The sequence below is a fragment of the Sinocyclocheilus rhinocerous genome, unplaced genomic scaffold, assembly GCF_001515625.1.
Source record: "Sinocyclocheilus rhinocerous isolate Xijiao unplaced genomic scaffold, SAMN03320098_v1.1 scaffold3859, whole genome shotgun sequence".
Classification (NCBI taxonomy): domain Eukaryota; kingdom Metazoa; phylum Chordata; class Actinopteri; order Cypriniformes; family Cyprinidae; genus Sinocyclocheilus; species Sinocyclocheilus rhinocerous.
The window spans coordinates 47,651-70,552 of record NW_015647971.1 but is presented as its reverse complement, the minus strand read 5'-3'; the positions used below and the strand labels follow the sequence as shown (position 1 = coordinate 70,552).

The 22,902-nt window shown below is 35.7% G+C and overlaps 1 pseudogene; it reads right to left on the bottom strand.

Annotated features, from left to right (window-relative positions):
- LOC107709520 (laminin subunit alpha-4-like) overlaps positions 1-22,330 on the bottom strand; it is a 26,034-nt pseudogene extending 3,704 nt beyond the window's left edge.
- Positions 22,331-22,902: the final 572 nt, after the last annotated feature.

Here is a 22,902-nt window from a genome sequence, read left to right as displayed (position 1 = left end):
ATAGAAGACCTACAATAATATACAGTATTTGAAAAATAATGTGTTTTTTGAACATTAAAGCATGTCAACATATTCTGTTACACCAAATACACCAAATAATGATCTTTAAAAAAGCATCATATGACCCCTTTAACTGAAGTTCCTGTAAGACTATGTTCAGGCGCTACACCAAAAATAGCCACCGGGTGACACCCAAACTCCATTTTGATGCATTTTCCTTTTACAAATTTTACATTTCTGTCACAAGAATACTTCCATCACAAAACAACCTCCAAATATGGTACCTTGAGACTCAGACCTTTCCAACTACATGTTTTGTCAAGATTAGCAAAGGTTATGAACACACGAACAAAAATGGGAAATGTTGGCAACTAGCTGAAATTTAAATGTATGTGGGTTTCTTTATATTTTAATTCGATTTCTGTTAACATGTATTTTACTTCAAGTGACTTCTTTTTTTATACTTTTAGTTATACTAAAAGTATATATTAGTATTATTATTTAGTTAAATAACTTATTGAGGCAGGGTTATTATTTAGTAATTACCAATAATAACTCTGCCTGAATAAGTTATTTAACTTACGTTTAGTCAACAAAACATTTTTATTTATTTTTTAATGACCCTGTTCAAAAGTTTAGATATGCTTGATTCACAATACTTTGTGCTGCCTGGATGATCCTGGAGAATGCAGTTTTCATGATCCTTCTGCACATTATGGGTCTTTCAACTAACTTCAATAGGTGCATCCAGAGATGCTTCTGAAACACCTCTGAAGCAGTTCACATATATGCTGGACACTTAATGTCTGCTTCTCCATTTCATATCAAATTTGACATGTTTCTACAAAACTAATTTTAAGCAAATAGCATATGCCTTTAGATCAAGCCATTTGTTTAACAAAAATTAAAGCGTGTCCAAACTTTTGACAGCTAGAGCATATTATTCACTGAAATGATGAATCTCTGTTCCATTAATGCCTCTGAGGAATAAATCAAGAATGTAAATAAATTCATGTTGACATACCCAGTGGGTTCAGTGAGCCATGGTGGGAATACTGTCTCCTCTTTCTCAACACTAAAACATTTAAGTGAATTTGAGAGAGAGTCGTAGTGATACATAGTATGTTACCCAGCAGCACATATCCTCCCTCCTCAGTGAAGTATGTACCTGGTTCAGAGGGGCCCTCGTAGCAGGGTGTGACCCCAAAACTGTGGGAGGCAGAAGTGAGCCAGCGGCCATTCAGCTGGAGACTCCGCACACAGCCAGAGAAGCCAGACACAGACGTCTTCTAAAGAAGTAATAGAAGAATGAGAATTTAAGAAACAGTCAGGCTTTCATTAACAGTCAGTTTCATTATCATCATCACAAAGTAAACCCAAACATGGTGATCACGACCCAACACAAAACATATAATGCTGAAATAAATAAAAGGACATGAAATATTGTTTTTTTATGATGTAAGAAGAAGAAAATAATGTGTTATGTGCTATGCCACAAAATCATAATAGTGTAGGAGACTGTTTTGACATAAGTCAAAATATTGATTTTAGCTGTCATTAGGCTATATAAAAAATATTTGACTGCAGAATGCTGTGATTTACCAATCCAAATCCGGTATTCCAGACAGTCATGTAAAGATGCATAATAATGATGTTAATATGTTATTTAGGATTTAGCATAGCATGTCAACCTCCAAGAAGAATTCCTTGTCAAATAGTCCTACTTCGGTCTTATTTTCTCTGCAGGTTTCTCCTCAAACTGTTGCTGTGCAGTAGTTGAACTGAACAATACTTTGTTAAAGCATTTATTAATTGTGGTTAATGCTAATTTATATTGTGTAAGAAATTACAATGCCCTATTAATTCGACTTTATCTAATTAGATCAGGATAACTGCTTCAACCCAAATAGCTTGATTTATCATGGTGAAGAAAAAAGACAACATTTTCATTATTTCTGCACCATTTGGAGAGATTACATCCTGAAGCTGTTACAAAAGGAAGAACTATATGTACTTTGTTACGGATACTCTTCAATAAACATCAACATCTCCAAGTTCATTGTTAGTTCCTGTTTACAGTTGTGTTACTGGAAGTAATCCTGTGACTAAAACTAGAGTTGGTATAATGCAGAGACCTAGTTATCTAAGCTGGTAGAGCATATGACTTAAACTCAGGGATGTTAACTAAAACTATAAAACTAAAAGTATATTTTAGTTCATCATAAATGCTTGTCAGCACATTCGGCTGTACATGTAAACTATATTACACTTTCATTTAATTATAAATCACATGGAATTTAGTGTGTGAAAACATTATATTCGATTTGCACTTAAGTATATTATTTCCATAATAAGTAAAAAAAATTTTTTTTTAAGTATGCATACAGTACTCTATTACTGAACAATCAAGAGTGTGCTACAGTGTGTGCTTGAGAGTGAGGATAGAAACACTAGTAATTCATTCAGAACATTTATTCCCGTTACCATGTCGCTGAGAGCTTTCAAGCCAAATTGAACCTAATTAATTTGAATACTATTTTAAACTGTGACAACACAGGAAATTTACAGGAACAGAATGTTAACATGTGAGGCTAATATCAGGATATTTAATGCACTAAAGCACTGGGTTCACTGGGTCATCTTTGCACTGTACTCTGTATTACCCCTTTAATATCTGTTAATTTTGTGATGATAATTACATGGATTATTCATTTTCAGTTACATTTGAATGATTTCCTGCATCTGAGGGAATAGGGCAGTTAATGAGGGATCACAATATCTGAATGTATTTCATCACAATGGCCATTTTAGCTGTCATTAGGCTATATAAAAAATATTTGACTGCAGAATGCTGTGATTTACCAATCCAAATCCGGTATTCCAGACAGTCATGTAAAGATGCATAATAATGATGTTAATATGTTATTTAGGATTTAGCATAGCATGTCAACCTCCAAGAAGAATTCCTTGTCAAATAGTCCTACTTCGGTCTTATTTTCTCTGCAGGTTTCTCCTCAAACTGTTGCTGTGCAGTAGTTGAACTGAACAATACTTTGTTAAAGCATTTATTAATTGTGGTTAATGCTAATTTATATTGTGTAAGAAATTACAATGCCCTATTAATTCGACTTTATCTAATTAGATCAGGATAACTGCTTCAACCCAAATAGCTTGATTTATCATGGTGAAGAAAAAAGACAACATTTTCATTATTTCTGCACCATTTGGAGAGATTACATCCTGAAGCTGTTACAAAAGGAAGAACTATATGTACTTTGTTACGGATACTCTTCAATAAACATCAACATCTCCAAGTTCATTGTTAGTTCCTGTTTACAGTTGTGTTACTGGAAGTAATCCTGTGACTAAAACTAGAGTTGGTATAATGCAGAGACCTAGTTATCTAAGCTGGTAGAGCATATGACTTAAACTCAGGGATGTTAACTAAAACTATAAAACTAAAAGTATATTTTAGTTCATCATAAATGCTTGTCAGCACATTCGGCTGTACATGTAAACTATATTACACTTTCATTTAATTATAAATCACATGGAATTTAGTGTGTGAAAACATTATATTCGATTTGCACTTAAGTATATTATTTCCATAATAAGTAAAAAAAAAATTTTTTAAAGTATGCATACAGTACTCTATTATTGAACAATCAAGAGTGTGCTACAGTGTGTGCTTGAGAGTGAGGATAGAAACACTAGTAATTCATTCAGAACATTTATTCCCGTTACCATGTCGCTGAGAGCTTTCAAGCCAAATTGAACCTAATTAATTTGAATACTATTTTAAACTGTGACAACACAGGAAATTTACAGGAACAGAATGTTAACATGTGAGGCTAATATCAGGATATTTAATGCACTAAAGCACTGGGTTCACTGGGTCATCTTTGCACTGTACTCTGTATTACCCCTTTAATATCTGTTAATTTTGTGATGATAATTACATGGATTATTCATTTTCAGTTACATTTGAATGATTTCCTGCATCTGAGGGAATAGGGCAGTTAATGAGGGATCACAATATCTGAATGTATTTCATCACAATGGCCTGAGGGTGAGTACATTTTCAGCAAATTTTCATTTTTGGATGAACTTTGACAGCATTAAAGCTGTACATTTTATAAATATGAGCCATCAATACTTGAACAACCAGCCAGACAGCAGGAACAAAAGATATAAATCTATGATGAAGATGCAGACAGTTCAACAAAGAAATTTAGCTGTGGTATTCAGTGAAGGTCAAAATAAATGATGAAGAGATTAAAAAAAAAAAAACATAACATCACACAATCACAGTCTTTGCTATCGGAATGGAATTAGATCAATTAGTGTTTCTCAACTCTGGTACTATAACCCTCTGTTCAATTTAGTCTTGCTCGAAAAGGGCTTTGGTTAGTGTGGGTTGTATTTGTTACCTGCTAATGTATGCGTAACTGATGCACCCGGTGAAATTCTGCATGGAACTCGTAGGAGAGCCTCCATAGTAAAAAGTCTTTGGAACATTATCTGACTGAGATGTGGAAGACAGCTTCTTTTTCTCCTGCTTGTCTTTGTCATCAATGACAAGTTCATACCTAGAGATCATGAATAAAGAGTATGATGAAGAGCTGATGTAAAAAGTGCATACACATAAGGGCAATTCAAAAGATTCAGAACTTCATTTGATACAACAAATATTCATCAGGAAAGAGTGGAGTGTTGATATGAGATCAACAAAATGACTACTTTTTTCCCCCATCAACAATAATGAAGATGAAATGCATCAAGTAAATGATTTTCATTAAAAATACTTTTCACAAAAATATGATGAGAAATAACATTTGCAAGGTATTAAAACTGTACTAAAATTTTTTAAAGAAGAAAAATATAATCTCATTACTGTAATATCATTCATATTAAAGTATGTTAGAGATTGCCCTGCTGAGGCTGACCTTTGACAAAGAGATGAACATTGGTAAACTGAACAGCTGTTGCAGCTTATGTTAAAATGGTTTTCTCCATACTCCATACCGCATAATAACAAAGGGGGAAAAATATTTGTGATAACAAATTGTTGCAATAAATAAATAAAAACATAGTGGTAGTCAAAACCATAAAAATGCTTGTGACCATGGAATCCCAAAGAGTGCTTCTCGAAGAAACGCTGTGCAGTTTCTCGTGTGTGCCATATCCTAATTTGTTGAGATAGTGAATTGGTGGGTTTTTGTTAAATGTGAGCCAAAATCATCACAATTAAAAGATCCAAAGACTTAAACTACTTCAGTCTGTGTGCACTGAATTTATTTAATACACGAGTTTCACAATTTGAGTTGAATTACTGAAATAAATGAACTTTTTCATGACATTCTAATTTATTGAGATGCACCTGTACATGACTAGAAAGAACAGAAGGAGCTAAATTTAAAATTGAAGATAAAATTCAACAATTGTCATTTAAAATTCAACACTAAGTTGGAAAAGACGTCCCTTTCCCAGAACATCCACAAGATGGATGAAAATGCTGACGCTATAAAAAGTATACAGGACAGGATGACTTAAGGTAAGTGTTTACAAAAATAAAACATAAGTGTGGTGCCTGTTTTTTTTTTGTGGCTTATAGGAGCGAACAGCTTCATAATTGATATTTCTGTCTAGAGCCCTTATTTATATTGTCTGTCTTGTTTTTAACATTCTGTTCTTATTGTTATTTTTAAAATAACAATATTTTGTTATTTTTGTTATATTAAAATAACAATATTTGTTCTAAATAATTTTACAAACTAAAATTATATGGCGCATGAGTCGAGAATAAAATGTACAACGGCATTTTAGTGCCACGTTAAAAAAAAATAATAGTTCTAAGATTACGAGATTAAAGTCCTAATATTTTGAAAATAAAGTCAAAATTACGAGAATTAAATTGAAAAAGTCGAAAGTAAAACTAGCAATGAGATGCAGCCTTGGTCTGACGCAAGAAGCAAGTCATTTGTAATTTTAACAAGTGTTCATTATGAGAACAAAGTCAAAATATTTTTAGAATAAAGTCAAAATTACAAGAATAAAATCGAAACATTTTGAGAATAAAGTCAAAATTATGAGAATTAACTTGTAGCAATTATGAGATTAAAGTTATAATATTTTGAGATTATAACCTATATTGCACAAGCAAATGGCCCGGATTGGGAGCACCGGGAAAAATTCTGGTGTCCTGGCAACTGATTTGAATTGCCTAAATGTGGGATTATTAGCAGAAATCATACCATGTGTCATATACTCGAAGGGACAGTATGCTTGGAAATAATATTTCATGTCTTCGAATGCATTCATTATTTGTAGTGCGCGAGCCACTCAATAATAGCAATAAGCTTTGTGCTTTTGGTACTTTCAATATAAAACAAAGTCTCAGCTTTCAAATTCTGTCATTCATTTCATTAAATTATTCTTGTAATTTTGACTTTATTCTCAAAATATTTAAACTTTATTCTTGTAATTTCAACTTTATTCTCAAAATATTTAATTTTTATTCTCGTAATTTTGACTTTATGATCAAAATATTTAGACTTTATTCTCATATTTCTATGGCTTTATTCTCGTATTTTTTCTCAAATTATTATGACTTTAATCTCGTAATATTCAAATTTTTTTTTAAACGTGGCACTAAAACGCCGTCGTAAAAATTGACTAAAAATGAACTAAAATAAATGAATGACATTGTTGAAGAAAGTGTGCAAATTGTTGAAGAAAGTCAGCAACTTACTTCTGATTAGTGACTGAGGCAACTAAGAAATGAGATCGTCCATCATTATAATTCTTCTTATGTGATCTGACTCTGGTTCCTTTGGACTGGAGTACCACAGCACCATTCTCCACTGAGAGAGAAAACGCATCCAACTAAAACAGAGAGAAAGACTGACTTGATCTATAACATCGATCTATAAAAAGATGCACCCACTGTAACAAACACATATTCACCCAAACCCTTTCCATCATATACAGAAGCACGACAAGTTTCTACACTAACAGGGACTCTGCTGGTTCATATAAGGGAAAAGCATTGTGCTCTATGTGATGCAACTACTGAAACAGGTATGTAACTTCATGTTTCAAATAAACATAGACAACAAAGCCTTGGATCTCCTTCATTAGGGTTGGCTTGACTTACTTTTAGGTTAGAGACAGAAAAAACTTGACTGGATAAAAAAATGGTAACTACGAAGATAATAAAAAACACTGTACCCCATCTCTGTGGTAGAACAGGAGTCCATTGGACTGTAGTGTTCTGAAGTTTAGTCCTCCCTCAAAAGACTGGAATGGTGAGATTTTAGCAGTAGAGCCCAGATAGCCAGCACCCTTGAAATACACCTTACGGGACATCTGCAGGTAGAAGACAACAACAGTCCTTTTAAAATGTCTTAAATTATTATTATTATTATTATTACTGAATTTAGAACATTGCTACCTTACATAGACATAATGATATTCATAATGGTGAATGTTAATAAGTTAATACAGCACTGACGGAAATGGCATTTGTGTACATTCGTGAGCCTGTGATCATTTCACTGCGTTCATTTAATCAAAATTATGCTGTCTCATTCATAGCATCAGACAAAACAGCACAAAGCCAGCAATGCAACTGCAACTGATGCTGGTAGGTCACATGACATTGACAACATGGCAAAGGTAGTACATCTGGATTACTATACACATACACACTATATAGAGCAAAGACGTATCTATGAGTATGCGATTTCAGATACAGTCTATGACAACAGGAAGGTGTGCTACATACAAATGATTCCTCAGGACAGCCACTGCTGATGCCAATGGTTCCTTGCTCCTCCAGGAGATTGAAGTCCTTTTTCTGGAACTAGAAGCCCTTTACACAACCCTTCAGTCCCACCAGGGATGACAGCTCTGGCCTGTGGGACATACAGCTCATTCACACGTCTAGTTTGAGTATTAGAAATGAGTACCGCTAATCTGGGGATTAATATGCAACAATGGTTCTCACCTATATAGCAGAATGCTAGAAGGAGCTCCTCCAATATAGATATCAGAAAACGGTAGGGATTTCTTTTCATTTTCCATGGACTTAACATGGCTTCTGCCCACTAGCAGAATGATCTTCTTAGCTTCAGCTTTCAATTTCTCAATCTTTCTATATATATTTATATAAAAAACAGTGTTACTAACAATATCAGAACTTTTGCATTGTCTGTTAAAATATCTTAAAGGGATATTTCACCAAAAAATGAAAATTATGTTATTGTTACTGTTGTTGTTACTCCACCTCATGTTGTTCCAAACCTGTATGAGGTTTGGAACAACACTTCTCCACCAAGTGACTGACACAAACTTTGACAAGCAGTCTCCTAGACTTTAAATTATCCTGTTTTCCTCAGGTAACTTAACACTGCTGCTTTGCTACTGCCATCAAACAAATAACTTGTCACACGACTCTGAGAGAAAGCCAACTTATGCCTGGAAAACACGGAGAGATCGCAATGTATAAACCATATAAATAATACTCTACAGTGGGTATCTGAAAAATATCTAACATTCAAGGTAAGAAAATGAGGTAAGAAAATATGAAAGCATGGAGCCATACAACAATAACTATATACTGCTTTTGAGATATCAAGCACAGTCATAGAGCTACTGATGCATAGACAGGCCTTTTTAGAGTTGAGCAACGTATCTCACATCTCATCTTACCTAAAATACTGTTTTGCATGTTTATTGGGCTAACGAGACCTAAAACTGTATTCCTGCCATTTTCTGCTAGCAAATCAAGTAGGTATTAAGATCTTGCTTTGATGTAACATTATTTAAATATAAAAATACTAAAATATATCAAAATATTAAATGGCAAATCAAAATTCATAAAGTGAATAAGTGAATTTTGATTAAGCTAGATAAACCATTAACACTTAAGGCCACATGAAACTGTTCAGCCCCAGCTTTAGGCGGTGTTCACCTACATAGTGTTTATGGTTTAAAGCATGAAGTGATGTAAGGACGGGTTTCTTTACCTGGGACTACTTACTACATAAAGTATACTTAAAAATATACTTGAACTTTACTTAAGTATACTTACTAAAATAAACTTGAAGTATACTACTTTTTGGTAAGGGTAGGCATCGATTCCACAACATCCATTTTGTGAAGTTGCTTAAAGTTGTACAAACTGATGACATCACTATTCAAAGTCTCTAATTCAATGCAACCAACAAAAGGAGCCAAGCTCAAAGCTGGAGGAAGCTGGAAGAACATGATGGACATTTAATCATATGAATATGTTACAGTGCGAGGAAAAAAAAAAGTTTCTTATAGTCAGTAGAATGTCTGTTTGGGTATCTTCAAAATAAAGTGCTAGCAGATATTAAGTCTACTAAAACTCTTAATGACTTGTAGTTGACATAGTTGCAAAGTAACTTACAGTTTAGTAGAATGATTAAAGTGGACTATCGAAATAAAGTGTTAAGGCCCTGATTATACTTCAAGTGAAATCTAAAAACAAAACTGGTGTGACTTAATTTTGAACAAAATGCCTGGAAGTTTGTTTGGAGTTCGTTTTGGGAGTTTGAAACAGCTTGCCAATGCAAATCACCAGAAAAGTTCACTTTGGTTAAAAACTGAAACTGTATTCTGCCTGCTTTGATGTGAAAACTTTCTCTGGTTCATTTCCTCTGTTCAGTCTGTTGAGGTCAGACTTCCACAAGTAACTTCCCACAAACACTGGTGAGCTGCTTTATAGTACAAATTGAAGTGTTTAATACTATAAAGCTGCTTGCTTTAAAGCAAACTATTGCATAAAGTGCTATATAAGTAAACATTATGTGACTTTACTTGACTGGAGTGCTGAACTACAGAGCTTGTGCAACCATCCACATCATTAAGCTCAGGGGCCCGTTCTACGTACATCGCTAACTCAGTTAGCTGGATTTGATTGTTGACGATTTGGCATGATCTTGGATTATTTGGTTCTTCGAAGCTCATCCCGGAGTTGCTGTCATAGCAACAGGTCCGTAAGCTTAAACCTGATCGGGAGCAGGCTTATTTCATGTAAACAGGATTAGATTGCATCTTTTTAAGCAGAATTGATACTTAAAATCTGTCCCAGCCACCGCTACTTTATTACAAGAGTACCCTACTAATCCAGGGACAATAATTTAAAATAATAATCATTTAAAAATGTATTTAAAGATAATATAATAATGTTGTGTAGTCTTTAATACTACAGACACAGCCAGTTTTACTCACTGAAAGATTTATTCGTCATAAAATTATTACTTCATACTTGTAGTCGAGTCTTACACACATGCTATACAGACAATGTAGAGTCGTGCATTAATTTGAGTGCTGACAGCTATTATGGGAGTGGCTTGATGGAGCGCAGGAGATGCAGATAATATGATCTTGACCCTTAAGAAACTTTAATTAATGCTGTGTGATGTGACATTTCATCTCAGATGTAATAAGCGACGTACGAAGAACGGGCCCCAGATGCTTTCTTAACTGCAATTTTCTCACCACTGTCATTTGTTCGCGTTTACTTTGAGAGATTAGTTACTGAGAGGAAAAGGCACAGCACATATTTACAGTGTGGGCAGCATCAGGATGTTCACTAACAGTATACCACACACACCGGTATTTCAAACTGTTTTTTACAACTAAACAAAGAATGAAAAAGAACTTCACAGTGAGTATATCAGAGCCTTTATCCCTATTTGAGACATTATCCTAAAAGAAAAGAGATTTTTGCACCTTCACATCGGGAGGCACTCCTCCCACGATAAAAACATTGTCTTTAGGATCAAGGTCAAACAAGGAGTCTGTCCCATCTGCCCCTCCTTTCTGGATAAACTTCTGCTCCGCTTTGGTGTCTTGACTTGGAACTGTCAGGAACACTTTACCATGGCGACCCAACCTACCAAAAAGAAAAGAAGAAAGGTAAATCCAAGGATTATAGACTAAGACTAAGTACTTTAACAAATATCTGCATGCATGGTCTTCCCTTGGCAAAACTTCTGACGTGCATTTGATGTGAAAGCAGCATACACAGCATACCCACTTTCCTTGGGCTATACGTTCACGTTTTACGTTTTAGGATTGAGAACTTTATTAACAAGTATGGCTCTTGAATTGTCCAGCTCAGAAAAACAAACACTTTTTTTGTAACAAATTAGAGTATTTTTTCCCCCCGTTTTTTTCAGTGCATGCAAGAAAATATGAAAGAAGGAAACCTTCCTAACAAGTCTTATTACAACTGATACAAAATTAATTAATAAACCGTTTTAGTTATGGAACAAGTTCTTTAGGGAAATTTTGAATTACATTTATGTTGTTTTCATTTTGGTGCAGCACAAAACGGAATGTATCTCAAACAAAAAAAACTTCAGATGAAACTGTGCTGAAAATGTGTACTGCAATTGTATTTATACTGACACCCATATTTGGCTGCTATCCTTTGTGAACAGTTTCTTGAGAAAAACATTATGCATGATCATATGATGAAAGCAGTTGTTCTACCTCTCCACTTTAACAAGATTGAAGACAGGAGGCCAAGAGCTGACCGGCTTTGACCTGAGAGGAATCTCTACATCCTCTCCTCCCAGATTATACACATACACCAGATTATCATTCTTTATGGCCAGTCCCATGTAGTCCTTACGTCCCTACACACACAGAGAAGCAGAATCCACATTAAACAGGACAATGCATTGCATATGAAATGAAATGAAAATAAATAAATATGAAAAATTATAGCCTTTATTATAAATTCAACACATTTATGATGCAGCTGTCCTGTGGTTTACACTGCAAAGGGCAGGGGTGGAATAGAACTTGAGTTTGGGCTAATAACTGAATGAAATGATAAAACACCCTGATTAAGGAAGGAGTTAACTAAATGTCATTTGTTCTAGTTGATATAGTGTCATTTATTTGCACATGCTCTCTACATTGTTTTAGCAAGAGTCACTAAAGGGATTATACAAATCAGGTAACAGTGAAAAAATCTCATTTTGCTGCCAGTTTCTGAGTGCTAGGTTGTGGAAAATACAGCAGACTACAACAATCTGACATACTTTACTGGAGTGTACAGAATCGCATCACCATTGCAATGCAGGCAACCTGCATTAACTCATATTTCTTTTATACAGCAGTAAAATAAACAAGAAACTAAGTAAATAATATTTTAGACATGGGTGTTTAGACATGTTACTTTTGTTTATTTTTGCACTGCCAATGAAAATATGATTAACTGTTGTATGTTTCCAGTAACACACAATAATGGTGTTTCTTTCCTAAACCAGCATTTGAATGAATGATATATCCACTCCCCCACTTTTGGGCCCACTTCTCCCTCGCTAGTGCTTACTTGCTTGTCTCCCAAGTAGAGTAGGAAGAGATCTTCTATGGGGTCTTTGTCTGGGTCCACTCTAATGTAGAAACTGATGGACGTGACCGTCTTTAGCTCATCTAGGTTGGAGTGGGGATGAACCTCTACAGAAGCCTGACCATTAAATTTCATGGACACTTGCACCTGCAATTATAGAAAAAAGTTTCACTTTTACACTTAGAGGCATTCATACGGTATGCATTCTTGTTGTAGTAACTGGAAAAAACATGGAGGTTCTTCAAGCATGAATTGAGCCTCCAACTCAAAAGGAATTTCTTTAGTCATAGGGAACTACAAACTCAACAATACTAGTGCAAACAGTAAAACCAGTAAATAGCCAGTCATTTGCAGGAAAAAGAAGTATACATCAAGAAGAGGATATACAGAAATAATATACTTTAAAAGAATAAGTGTGAACTGAATGTAATGTTTTGAACACATAATTGCATTTTATTTACAACTGGAAAACAAAATAAATATTTTTCTCACTCTTTTCACTTACGTACCAATTATTATACCTCTTGGTCTCAGGTTTTAGAGACTTGCTGAATATGTAGCATGCAACAGTGACCAATCACACTTTTCACTCTCTAAAAAAAATTTAAAAATTAATTCAATACAATGTTTTAAGCCTTTCCAAGACAAGGCAAAGACACAAGACTATTTGTGATTTTTATGCAATTCTTCACAGAGATTTCCATTTTTGGTAGGTCTGTGTTGAAAGGCTTATATATTATTATAATAAAATCTCAATGGAGATTCTGAATGTGACTGACTGAATGTGTTGTGTCTTACATGTGGACCAGTCAAGTTGGATGTTTATTTGCGACGCTGCGGGCCTGTGCGATGAGCTCTCTGATTTTCATGATGTTTGTGGAGACATTATTCACAGGTTTTTTTCTCTTCAACCACACGCAGCTTACTGAGTAGCTCTGGCATGATCTCTGACAGGTCTTCAACTAAACACATACAAATACACACACACAAACGGAGTAAGAAAACATTTGCAACACTCTTCATGATCCCGCACAAATTCACCAATGAAAAGGCCAACATGCACAATATATCTGTTCCAAATTGCTGAATTGTTGTTCACTGTCCAGTAAAAGTCAATTAGGTGGATATTCATGGGTTTCAGTCACGTGACTTTTTTGTTGCGGCCGCCATCTTTAGGACCTTGCGTCGCCTCTCCTTGGTGATCAGAAACCAAAATATGTTGTAAACTAGTTGTGTACTTAAAGTTTACTACTGTTATACTTAAAAGTATACTTTTATATATTAGAAAGTGGGCCAATTTAGTCCCAAGGAGTATTGAAATAGTACACTTACAAGTATACTACTAGTACACTGATATTTGTATACTTACTACATAAAGTATACTTAAAAATATACTTGAACTTTACTTAAGTATACTTACTAAAATAAACTTGAAGTATACTACTTTTTGGTAAGGGCAGGGCCTGGGATTGTGCTGTAGTTGTGATGCCATCAGCCAATCTGTGTTGTCAAGGTATCAGGCTATCCTGTAGCTCCTGAGTGATTAGCCACATTTATTACAACTGAGAAATTAACTGGCTTACATTTAATCGGGCATAAGTCATCCAAAACAATTCTGACCTTTTTTTTTTCCAATTTCAGCAATTTTCTGCATTTTTATTTGCAATAAATTCACAAAGAATTGTTTGCACCATTTGCCAGCATTGCTCTCTTGTGCATGTCGATGGAAGCATGCAATGACGAGAATGAGAATGTATTTTATGTGGTAATGTACTTTAGTGGTTGATTGGTGTAAGATACGTAGTGGTTGAACAGACAATTTACCAGCACATTATATATAGTGCATCCAGATTCTACTTTGATAATCTAACTTGTACTGCAAACAGGGTGACTTAATTTGGGCCAGAATAATATGGGAGAGTTGGCAACTCTCTGAGGGGAATCTGCCCCAGCCAACCAAATACTAAGATACTTAAGAAAGATAACAGACAGCTTTCTCCAGGTATTATAGACCTCCTTGATAGCCAGCACCACAAAAACAAAAAAATACTGAGTTCACAAGGTCTCATGTGATCATTGAGTGACGAGAGGTTAGCAATAAGTGTCTTTGCTAGCGTGGAGCTATGAAGTGTGTCTTGATCCACCTGTTCTCCCAATAACTGCACTGCTTTCTCCTGACAAAATAAAACAAACATTACCTCATTTCACCTGGATTTCACCCTAAAGCAAACAGTGTAAGGAGAGTGCAAGCTGGATAGATGGACAAGGAGAATATAATCCATGTCAGAAATCTATTTAGAAATGTTTTCCTTGTGCTTTATATGCCATTGCCATAGAAAAAAAATATTTTCGAAACAGTTCAGCTTGTAGTATAGTTATTTGTAGTATACTTAGCATGTATTTCAAATACATTTTAGTATATTTATTTTTCACTAGGGGAAACAGTAACATAAATAAATAAAATAAGAAAAATAAATATAATAAAATGTATTTGAAATACATGCTAAGTAGACTACAAATACATTCACATATTTATGTACTTAATAAAAACTGCAATTGTCCTTTTAGTATACTAAATTGGTCTGCTAAATTGGTACAACTAATTTTGTGCTTCGTGCTTCATGCACTTTAATTGTGAGGAAGTAGTGTTGAAGTCCAACTAAAGATATACTTAATTATATTTGATTGTGCTAAACAGTGTTCATTTCGTTGACGAATAATTTTCGTCATAAGTTTCGTCAACAACATTTTTTTCACAGACGACAACCAGACGGTAATGAACTAAAACTCTCTTTGAATGACAAAAACTATGACGTAAATTGACTGACATTTTCATCAACGAATAAAAACGTGACAAAAATATTAGGGAGGGACGATTTGGGAAGAGATTAATTCAGAACGAATCTGCTGCGTGGTTCGAGGGTTAGATACTTACATATGAAGAACCGGCGGGACATAACCTAACATACAATTGCTGCCAGTGTTGCCAACTTAGCAATTTTGTTGCTAAATTGAGCAACTTTTCAGACGACCCTAACAACATTTTCTTCCAAAAGCACCTAGCAACAAATTTAGCTGATTTACATTTTATTTGGCTACTTTTAGCAACTTTTGATAAGTGACTCAAACAATAAAAAGGCACACATTTTCCATCTAAATTTCACAAAAAGAGGAAACCAAAGATGCCTATACACACATCACGTGAATTAAGTTATTGCTATTTGCAATTGTTCAATTTGATAATAATAATAATTGTTCATTTATGATACACCTTGTTCATAGCTTGTACCTGTGATTGTTGATCAGTTAGTAAACTGTAAGAAAAATATCTAGAAAAATGGAAAAGGTAGGCTACTAGTCATTTTCCAGGACATTATCCTTTATCTATTATCTGTTGTAACCCTGTAACCAGAAAACACAAAATACAATGCGTAATTTAAAATGCAGGTAAAATCCTGTGAATTATTTTCTTAGAGTGTAGCATACTGACTACCAATACACTGCTAAAATTATAATTGTTTAGAATGTGTAGTTTTACTAGTTTACTAGCTAATAAAAAAAACTTGTGTTCAATAATTCAATGTTGTATATAAAAATAGTTATTTATATTTGAACATTATATTATGCATTTATATTATTTTACGAACAAATCTTAATTAACATATACAAATTGATGTCGAATTGTCAGTTTTTACGAGTATTCACGTAAACACTGTTGATTACGTCTTAAGTGAACGTAAACAGCAGGGAGAACGTGTATCAGTACATTGCATCCATTGCAGCTTGAAAATTTTAAGTCTAATCACTTAGGAAGCACCACTAATTAAACATACACTATTTGAACTGTAATCCTTTTAGGTAAATACTTGTAAACATAGATCAATGGGAATCCAAATCGGGAAGAGAATGAAAGGTATTAAATGGATGCAGATATAAAGCAGTAGGGATCATGCCGAATCATCTATTTCATGCCATGTTAATAAAGTCTAATTGTTAAAACGTCCTCAGCATGTCTCACGTTTCAAATCTGTAGCCTTTTTGTATCATTTTACAGATTTTGCTGTGGTAGATATCATCACATTCAAAGCATTCCAAATGCTTGACTTGTGTGGGCTTGTCAAAATGAAGCATTTATTGTGTTTATTGTTCTTGGTTTGTGGCCCTAGATCCATTCTCCATTATATCTGCTGTTTCAATGTATGTTTTGAAGACTGAATGTGAGCAAGTTTGGTTTTTTGGGGGTTATTTTAAGTCTGGAGAAGGCAATGAACTCTTTGTAACTGTGTCTTTGAAAGCAAAAGACGATGCACCTGTTCCTGTCCTCGCGCGCAAGGCATCATCACACGACCAACCAGCACAGCATCTCCTTTCTTCTCCTCCTTTGCCTGAGAGCAGAGGAAGAAGAATGAGGGGTTTATACAGACCCAGACAATGTGGGAAAATGTTGTGTATTTGTCTGACCTTAACAAAGGAAGTGCAGGGAAAAGTGGCGAAATCAGACGAGACTTGAGCACCAGGCCTATGAGTCACTACATGCTCAGCAACTTCATCCTTCAAAGAAAGAAGTTGCTTAAATAAGTGCAGGAGACATTTTAATGATGACTGTTTGATTTTAAAGCATTTTTGGTTTACCTTAAGCCTATCGAGAGTGTCACTGAGCGACTGCAGTCTTGCTGTTTGCTCGAGGAGCTGTGCACTGGGACTCACTGTTAATGAAAACACAAACACTGTAAAGTAATTACTGTATAAACAACAGAAATCTGCATTTTTAAGTCTAATTATGACAGACCTGGAGATTTCCCAGTGATGTCCACCACTTTCACATTGGCACTCATCTGGAGGAGAGTATCCAGCAGTTGGTCTGTTTTGCGGTAGAGGGCGCTAGACAGCACCTCAGGCCTGCAGCCCTCTCGCCAGCCCAGCTTTGGCACGTTCAGAGGAGGAAGAGATGCCAGCTGAGCACGCATCTTTTCTGCCTGCGGCCCACACAGACACACAAAAACAAAAGTGAGAAAAAATCCTCAGCGCCTGCATTGGGGAAATGTGCTTGTGAAGCAGTAGGAGAGACCTTTAGTCTGTTGTTCTCGTTCTTTAGGTGCTTTAAACTGAGTCGCTGAGCTTCAATCTGCTGAGTCAGCAGTGGAGAATCTATCACTTGCACTCCAGCAGCTGCACACACACCTTTCACACACAGAACAAATTACTGCATGTTAACCAGTGTTAATTTTGACAGCAAATTTTGATTTGCTTGATTTGAAATTATTCGCCAATGAAATTAAAGGCAGTGTAAGTGATTTCTGGTAGCCAATGTTTATATTTGAAATCACCAAAACAAACACGGCCCTACCCCAAAAGGGTCTTGCCCCTATTTTGATAGCTCCGCCCCACATATATGTACGCAACCCAGGCAACGATTAGTTCTGTGAAACAAAGCAAAACCAATGTTACACCGTGTCTACGGACGTGAGCGGCGCGGCGCAACAAATCCCCGACAGAAAACTGCTGCCGGGTTCTATTTATGACGTGCTGATACAAATTTCAAATGTTTTTCAATGGTCGTTTGATCGCGTCCAGTGTAGGCAGACTTTAACTGTTGTAGACAAGCAACCTCGGCGTCCGATCGCAGGCCTCCGCTCCTTGAGTTCTCTCCAGCGCTGGAAAGCTGATCCGATATTTACACGGGTCCTACTTCTTGCCTTGTCGTTCCGCAGACGTTTTCCTCTTTTGTTTTTTTATCTGCCATCTCTATCTTTCTGTCGCTTGGCTCGGCTAATGTCCGTCCCATGCACTGAAAGCTCTCTCCTCCACATCACGAGTAGACACGCCCCTTATTGCTGATTGGCTACAAGTTTGTTTTGCTATTCGGCCCGAATCAGTTTTCTAAAGTGTTTTTGAAAAATCACATACCCTGCCTTTAGTATCAAACCTATATAATGAGTTTGGAAATTTTAGAGAAATGCTTAATAAATGCACTGTAACTAAACCCATTAGATTTTAGCCGACTAAATTTACTGTAGATTTAGTCGACTACAATCTTATGATATTTAGTCGACTAAAACTAGACTAAAACTAAAAACCATTCAGGTGACTAAAATATGACTAAAACTAAATTGCATTTTAGTCAAAAGGCTATGACTAAAACTAAATAAAAATTTGCTGTCAAAATTAACACTGGTGCTAAAGTGAAACTATTGCAAGTATATTTTACTATAGCAAGTATACTAAATGTCTTGCATTTAAAGACTGATATTATTCAAAGATCATACAATTCTCATCAATAGTGACATTAAAACACGTTTTAGGCTTAATATTAAGGAAATGTGCATTGTGAACAAGTAGTAATACAAATAAATTTTAATTATCATTTTTATACCAGTAAGCCTCGAGCGAGTAAATATATTAATAGATTTGAATTATATTTAGTATGAAATAAATGTATTTTAAATACATAAATAACAAATAAATAATTCTGTAACCCTAAGTTTGTTCAACTAGTGATAAAGGCCTCATCATTGACAATGTTGGTTCAACCACCGGCATGAGTTTGAAGTGGGAGTGTTTGGTGACGCAAGTGGTGCAGAGGTTACACACTTCACCTTAAAGGAATTTATGAATAAATTAATAAATGAAATCAGGAAGTGCTGGAATGAGTGGCACCTCTTCTGCAACCAGTTCCATGTCAGCAAGCAGTTTTTGTGTTTCTTCCTCCAGGCGCCCCGTATCTGCTCTCATCACTGCATACTTATTTCTCCAGCCTAAAAACTGATCCTGTTACAACACAGTGACAGCAACATACACTCTTCATTAAATACAACCTCCTCTGGGCGTACATTTCTGTAAACTGTGTGGGGTTTGAGTGTTGATACCTGTAGTCTGTGTGCAGTGTAGTTGTAGTACTTTAATCTGTCGTTGGCAGCAGCTCCTGTAGAAATGTTCAGCACGCTGTTCCTCACTTGGTCCAGAGTTTTGTTGGATTGACGAATATCTCCGATCAGACTCCAGATACACGCATTACAGTCTGGGAGGTGGTAAGGTTTAGAATTCATAGTGGGTAATCATATTTTTAATGCTTTTAAGAATTTCTGAATATTTCTTAGCTTTCAATTTTTATATAGAAAAAATATTTATAGAAAATCTGAATGGTGTAAACCTGAATGGGGCTTATTCATGCAAGCTCTGCCCCACACTGGACTCACTGGCCAAGTCAAAAGAGGCCACACATGAGACACATGACTATGATGTTCTGGTTATTTATATTATTTATATGTACCTAGATTTATTCTATCTTCAATGGGTGGCTGGCCATTTTCTGTCATGGCTCCTAAGCTATGGAACACTTTACCACTGTCACTGAGGACAATAACCTCACTCTCTGAATTTAAATCACAGCTTAAAGGTCCCATATTGTACACCTTTCTGGAGTTTTATTTTAGGTTTTGATGTCCTTAAGAATATATATTTGCGGTATAAGTACCAAAAACCATCTCAATATATTTTTACAGCTCCTACAAACTGACGATTTATATATAATCATTTGTAATTGTATATACATTGTTGTGATTAATTGTGGCTGGAACAATAATGTAGCTGTAAAAATAGTTGCCTGCTGAAATTGAAATGTATATACATCTTCATCATGACTAGATAGACACGGTAAGTTTGTCTTTACTATACAGGTTATATGTGATCCACCTCATAGTAACAATCCTGTCAGATCGTCCATCCTTTGAGTGAGAGTGTAACGTTACAGGTCGGCCGATCTGGTTTCGTGGTTAAAGTTAAACTTTTCGACATGTTTCCGTGTTGTTGTTGCTCAGCAATAGCATGGACGTGATGTTGTCTGGGGGTTTGGCAAAAGGAGAGTGGGACGGTGGGTGGTGCTCGGGGTGGTGACTGAAGGCGGTGACTGTGTAGTTCTGACGTCAACTTTTTACGGAAGTCACAACGGTTCGTGAAAAATCACAGCTACTTTAAGCAGGCTGTGTGAATTTTACTGTGGACTGACTGTTTTGAAACTTATATGGTAGTTACATAGCACCTAGACCTCAGTTATCATGAAAAAGCCAGGAAATTTCAGTTTTGACAATATGGGACCTTTAAAGCCTACTTGTTTACCCAATACTACCAGTCCTAATTATGTTTCTTTAGACAATTTCCAACTCCTGTACTACCAGCTGTAATGCTCTCTCAGAGTATTTTTGTTACGTGTATCTGTCTTGCGTTTACTACTCTTTGTGTTTGTTTGTTCATACTATCCATTTTCTGTGTTGTATTCCTCAATACTTTGCTATGCGTCTCTGCTTTTGTATTTAATTGTATCATGATATGCAACTGCAATCACTTCTGTTTCTGGACTGGGAAAATGTCCACTGTCCACTTAATTGACTATGTGAATTGACTGTCTGTGACTATGTGAAATGACTGTCTATTATGTTACTGATTTTGTTCTGATATTACTGAAGTGTTCTAGAGAGTGTTCTAGAGAGTGGGAAAGGCGCTATATATATTAAACATATTATAATTGTAATATGTTTAAAAACTTTATAACTTTAGAAAGTGAACCTTTAGGAACATGTTAACAAATAAAAAAGGTCCACCATGAGCCCTTTAAATGAAAATCTTGAAATCTTGAAAAATGAAAAACTTAAAATCTAAGAATTTCAATGTGGTCTTGGTCTTGGTCTTTTGGGTCCCACTGGATATTGTTTGAATTACTTTTTAATGTGGTTGTTTTGTCTTGTGTCATTGAACTCACCGATATTACACTCGCTGATTTTCGAGGCCTCAGGTAGACACTCTCCTGTGTGCATGTCACAATTCTCCTCTGGACAATCACATCCTGAGAAATAGAAACACACAGTATACATTTTGTTTATTATATCTTTACACAAAACAGAACACCCTTAGCAACTACACAACCTTGATGACAAACAAAAGGACAGTTAAAATTGTTATGAAACAGAAGTAGCGACAGATCTTTTTTAGACATTCCGAGTGTAATGGATTATTGAAAAAGAAAAAAGGTGGAGGCACTTCACTTAACAGTGAGCACATTACCGTCATTCTTGTTATCATTTTCACACGAAGATTCATTTATGACACTTTGATTAGACATTATGAGGTCAAGTGTCTTGGAGACGTTGCCACAGTTCTTCTGGATTTAGTCTGTATCAGTTTTTTTTTTCTGATTCTTCATGTCATTCCAGACGGACTGGATGTCCTGGATGTGAGTATGTGTCAAAAGTGTTACACGGATGGCCAAACGGCAAACCGTCATCCAGCCGTGTGTCATCTGCAGCTCACTGAAGCCACAGGTGAGCAGAGGCTGTTGCGCATTGTTCATAGTGACTGCAGGGCCACAGTGCGACAAATTAACAACAGCTACAACAGTGGAGACCAGTGCAATAGCTGCGTTTCCATTACCCTTCAAATACACCCAATGGAAACACGTCAATTTCGTAAAAACTCCATTTATCACAAAAAAAGTTTTTACACTCACATGAAGTGATTTTTCAGGCAATTTGAAAGAGGAATATTTTGCAAAACTGCAATGGGAACAGTTTTTTTCACATTTACAGGTCACCTAGGGTACGTAAAAGCCACATTATCATTCTTTAATGTATTATAACCTCCAAGAAACACGTGGTCGCTCTCAAGCATAAGGGGCTTTCCTTGTCATTAATACTTGGAAAAACCCTTATTTACACTGCACACATCTGCAGCACATTATGGCTCCGACATGGCCACCGGAGCTGATCGATACAACTCTAGTCAATGCTTATGTTTATACCAGCCGTGCCGCGGCATGTTTCAGAAGCATCCTTGAAGCGGCTTTCCGCGCAGCTTTGCTAAAGATACATGCTTACGTCTCCTTCAATTAAAAATTATGGCTAGTACGGTGGCTGCGATTTATGTAAACCTACCAACATTCATCGTCATAACTTATCACGAGAGGAGTCGCATAACATCAGTTAATGGAAACACCGCCATTTTGCAATATTTTTTTATCGACATTTATAAAATATTGCAAAAGTTTTGTGCAAATCTGTAATGGTAACGCTGCTATAGTGTCACAGCAAACAGTTCATTGCAGCCTTCTGCATATGGGCCTGTATAGCCGAGCACCCAGCCGGGTCCCCATGCTAACTGCACACAATCACCAAGTTTCAGTTTGTTTTTCATGGACTCATAGTTTGTATGACCTGCTTTTCCTTTATTTTGTTAATGTTTGCATCTTTCCCTATGTTTCCACTACTCAATTGTTAACATGGTTACTGATTATGTTCACCTGTCTCTCTTTGTAATCTCCTTGATATTCAAGCTTTATGTATGGTTCTGTTAATTGTCCAGTATTTTCTGTGCTGGTGTGTAAAAGGTTTCATTTTAAAGGAAAGACTGTAACAGATACACACCAGCACATAAAATACTGGACAATTATTAGAAAAACAAATGGAAAACAGCAAATTAGTATTAGGGAGGATATTTCTTCCCTGATTCAGGAATAG